This window comes from Schistocerca piceifrons, unplaced genomic scaffold (genome assembly GCF_021461385.2).
Source record: "Schistocerca piceifrons isolate TAMUIC-IGC-003096 unplaced genomic scaffold, iqSchPice1.1 HiC_scaffold_936, whole genome shotgun sequence".
NCBI lineage: Eukaryota > Metazoa > Arthropoda > Insecta > Orthoptera > Acrididae > Schistocerca > Schistocerca piceifrons.
The window spans coordinates 5,856,974-5,861,973 of NW_025729208.1; the positions used below are offsets into that span (position 1 = coordinate 5,856,974).

General features: G+C 53.8%; 1 non-coding gene across 1 annotated transcript in view; it reads right to left on the reverse strand.

Annotated features, from left to right (window-relative positions):
- LOC124772211 overlaps positions 1-787 on the reverse strand; it is a 1,909-nt gene extending 1,122 nt beyond the window's left edge. Inside the window, exon 1 of the ribosomal RNA XR_007013876.1 lies at positions 1-787. This exon is cut by the window's left edge and continues 1,122 nt beyond it. This is a non-coding gene — a ribosomal RNA (small subunit ribosomal RNA).
- Between the last annotated feature and the right edge of the window lie 4,213 nt (positions 788-5,000).

Here is a 5,000-nt window from a genome sequence, read left to right on the forward strand (position 1 = left end):
CGGGGTCCGCCTCGGGACGCACGAGCACGCACGGGGCGGTCGCACGCCTTCGGCTCGCCCCACCGGCAGGACGTCCCACGATACATGCCAGTTAAACACCGACGGGCGGTGAACCAACAGCGTGGGACACAAATCCAACTACGAGCTTTTTAACCGCAACAACTTTAATATACGCTATTGGAGCTGGAATTACCGCGGCTGCTGGCACCAGACTTGCCCTCCAATAGATACTCGTTAAAGGATTTAAAGTGTACTCATTCCGATTACGGGGCCTCGGATGAGTCCCGTATCGTTATTTTTCGTCACTACCTCCCCGTGCCGGGAGTGGGTAATTTGCGCGCCTGCTGCCTTCCTTGGATGTGGTAGCCGTTTCTCAGGCTCCCTCTCCGGAATCGAACCCTGATTCCCCGTTACCCGTTACAACCATGGTAGGCGCAGAACCTACCATCGACAGTTGATAAGGCAGACATTTGAAAGATGCGTCGCCGGTACGAGGACCGTGCGATCAGCCCAAAGTTATTCAGAGTCACCAAGGCAAACGGACCGGACGAGCCGACCGATTGGTTTTGATCTAATAAAAGCGTCCCTTCCATCTCTGGTCGGGACTCTGTTTGCATGTATTAGCTCTAGAATTACCACAGTTATCCAAGTAACGTGGGTACGATCTAAGGAACCATAACTGATTTAATGAGCCATTCGCGGTTTCACCTTAATGCGGCTTGTACTGAGACATGCATGGCTTAATCTTTGAGACAAGCATATGACTACTGGCAGGATCAACCAGGGAGCTGCGTCAACTAGAGCTGAGCAGCCGGCCGCCCGGGAGTGTGTCCCGGGGGCCCGCGCGAACACGCAAGCGTCCGCTCAATCATTCTGCAAACAGGAGGAGGCTGAGCTCCCCTGCACAATACACCTCGAAACCCTCTCAGGTCCCGGCGGCGCGCAGCGCCGTCCCAAGTACTTGGTCGGGTTCGAGAGAGGCGCAATCGCCCGGAGTTAGGCGAGTAGACGCTTTCGGTGCGACCACCCGTGCTCCCAACTGAGCTTGCCGCTGCCGACAGAGGCCCGGGAGCGTGCTGTCGTGGCATTGCCGGCGGGAGACAACACGCGCCACCTACGGTGACCGGCAGCTCCAACGCCAGCGCCACAGAAGGACAAAAGCCCCACTTGGGTGCCGAAGCGAACTCTCCCAGCACAGCGCACGCGCCAACACATCCGCACAGCTGCGATACAAACCACCAGCGAGAACCGCTGGGGCGACCGAGCAGCAGACGGCGTCGCGGCGCCGAGCGCCGGGCGGCAGCGCATCCTCAACGCACACAGTCCTCAATCGGACCAGCACACTGAAGATGTCCACCGCGCTTCGCACCGGGCCCGCGAGGACCTACTTTGGCCGCACGGCGCCGCGCGCAGGGTGCGCCGGCGCGCAGCTGCGACGCCTGCCGCGTCCGTCGGCCGGCGCGCCTGCCACTGGCCGCCCCCACCAGCCGGCTGTAGCGCGTGCGCCCACGCACCGCGCGGCCAGCACGCCGGGAGGCGCCCCCTCACCGGCCGGGGACGGTCCCACCCAGCCACCGCCGCGTATCGCTTCACACCCAGATGCCGTTCAGTTTCGTCGGCATGGTGGGTATCGCTGGAACAACCGGTTAGTACCTCAACCTATCGTCGCCATCACCGATTCACCCCTAGCGAGAACAACCGCACCACAACAGGTTACCATTTGTTCATTTGCGTAACTTCACCAGAAAACGCAGGCGTCCATCGCCATTTGCAACTTCCACGATTATTGCATGCCTGTGTCAGGTGTCACGCCACACTACGTCTGCCCACATACACGCAACAAAATGTGCACGCCTAGACAATACGTGGAAGGTGGCCCCCGTACGTATGCGATGTCCATTGCTCGAACGACTGTCAACCGGCCTCTGTAGCATGTCGCAGATATGGAACGCGGTGCACCATGCCATCACGGTGTGTGAGGAGAGACGACTAGGTCCGAATACATCAACAGACAGCTCATGCTGATCGCCATCCACGGCGTCCGTTCCTCCCACACGTCTCTATGGCGTACCACACTGCAATCCAGCTCTCATAGGGAGACGACACGTAGCTGCGTGCACAATATTTGCACTGTATGGTCCGCCGTTTTTGGGCGCAGTCGTTGTACGGTCACACATGTGCCACGATGTATCATTCAGTACATAAGGACGAATGTGCAGTACAGATTGTGGTTTACGCGTACGACATTAGCGGACAGTTGACACAGGCCGCACCACAACGTAGCCTGAGTACGTCGCATGCGGAGGGCATTGAACATGCAAAGTTCTCACCAACCAGCTTGCGAAGGCAGGGGGCAAGGTGGGGACGTGGGGAGGGGCGGCATGTACGTCCTGCTGCCATCCACATTACAGTGTACAGCAGGAGCATGTGGAAAGTGAGCAAGACTTGCAAGGTGTTTAACATGAAGCGATACACAGGGGAGCGGGGAGTGCGAGTAGCGAACTATATTGCGAGGGTTGCGGGTGGGCAACACTACACTAATTGAACGAGTCGTATAACAATTACAGAGCAGGTTTAGGCGACAACGTGGGTTACGTTAGGCGACAACGTGGGTTAGGTTAAGGCACGACGTGGGTTAGGTTAAGGCACGACGTGGGTTAGGTTAAGGCACGACATGGGTTAGGTTAAGGCACGACATGGGTTAGGTTAAGGCACGACATGGGTTAGGTTAAGGCACGACATGGGTTAGGTTAAGGCACAACATGGGTTAGGTTAAGGCACAACATGGGTTAGGTTAAGGCACAACATGGGTTAGGTTAAGGCACAACATGGGTTAGGTTAAGGCACAACATGGGTTAGGTTAAGGCACAACATGGGTTAGGTTAAGGCACAACATGGGTTAGGTTAAGGCACAACATGGGTTAGGTTAAGGCACAACATGGGTTAGGTTAAGGCACAACATGGGTTAGGTTAAGGCACAACATGGGTTAGGTTAAGGCACAACATGGGTTAGGTTAAGGCACAACATGGGTTAGGTTAAGGCACAACATGGGTTAGGTTAAGGCACAACATGGGTTAGGTTAAGGCACAACATGGGTTAGGTTAAGGCACAACATGGGTTAGGTTAAGGCACAACATGGGTTAGGTTAAGGCACAACATGGGTTAGGTTAAGGCACAACATGGGTTAGGTTAAGGCACAACATGGGTTAGGTTAAGGCACAACATGGGTTAGGTTAAGGCACAACATGGGTTAGGTTAAGGCACAACATGGGTTAGGTTAAGGCACAACATGGGTTAGGTTAAGGCACAACATGGGTTAGGTTAAGGCACAACATGGGTTAGGTTAAGGCACAACATGGGTTAGGTTAAGGCACAACATGGGTTAGGTTAAGGCACAACATGGGTTAGGTTAAGGCACAACATGGGTTAGGTTAAGGCACAACATGGGTTAGGTTAAGGCACAACATGGGTTAGGTTAAGGCACAACATGGGTTAGGTTAAGGCACAACATGGGTTAGGTTAAGGCACAACATGGGTTAGGTTAAGGCACAACATAGGTTAGGTTAAGGCACAACATAGGTTAGGTTAAGGCACAACATAGGTTAGGTTAAGGCACAACATAGGTTAGGTTAAGGCACAACATAGGTTAGGTTAAGGCACAACATAGGTTAGGTTAAGGCACAACATAGGTTAGGTTAAGGTACAACATAGGTTAGGTTAAGGTACAACATAGGTTAGGTTAAGGTACAACATAGGTTAGGTTAAGGTACAACATAGGTTAGGTTAAGGTACAACATAGGTTAGGTTAGGTTAGGTTACACGTTGTTGTAAGGAAAGGTGTAGGGGGGGGCGGGGGCGGCAGGTTCGTTGATAGTGATTATAGTAAGTGAATGCTTGTGACATGATCAGATTTGTCACGTCAGGATGCACCTTTGGCTTATTAGAGGCGGCGCTCCAATTCTATGCTTGTGTCAGACCTGTGTCTTTGACTCATGTCATTGTTTGTGCGCTGTGACAGGAGGTACTATTGTGATGTTGGGTGCACCGTTGTATAGGACATGTGTGGGTGTTGGTGCCTGATCTGCGCAATGGTGGATGTCGAAAGGGTGGGATATTGTATTTTCCGCATGGACCTCCTGGTCTGGTTGTGATAGTGTGGATTGTGTAATGTGGCGGAGAGGATGCACTGGATGTTGTTCCATGCTGGTGCTTACATATTGTATGTGCGCCCGTTAGAAGCAGAGAGTGGTGCGTGATCAGAGTGGCTGGCTGACGTGTGGTTCCCATTGTGGGCAGACTCTTTCAGCATGTATACGGACAGTTGTATATATATTCTGTAGTTTGATGGCTCTGCATTGATTACTAATCAGCGCCGTGTGTACGGGTAATCTGGTTCCAGTCCAAAATGTTCCATCTGTGTACATTAGTGACAAAGACTCCCCTCATGCAGTGGGGCTCGGTCTGTTATAACTCTTCCGCGTAATATATTTGCCCCACGTTTTTGCGACTGCGAGTGCGAGTGCAACGCGCATGGGGACCGACATGCTGATGGCTCGGTATCGGACGCCGTACAGTGAGCAACGCGATCGCGTCTCTCGCTCGTAAGTGGTACAGGTCGCGGCTCATGTATAGGGACAGCGGGAATGTCGCATATTGGCAATAACTCTTCATGAAACGCACGTTATAGGGGTGGATTGCACTTTACGAGTGCGGGAAACGTCCGCCGTTCATCCGCTGGAGGTGCGCGTTTGGCGGTTGGGGTGGTGCACGAACGGGTGCGGGTGGAGTCATTGCCGGTCCACGGCTTCGTGCGGCAGAGCCACTGGAGATTGGGTGCTATGGTCGACAGAGGCTGCAGGCTTTGTGGGTGGCGTCGAAAGGCGGGCACTGTGGCGCCATCGCTGTCTTAATCGGCTTGGCGTCGCATAGATGGCGGTATCGTCGTTGGAGGAGGTCATGTTGCGGGAGACCTACAGATGGCGGTATGTTTTGTGGTGCG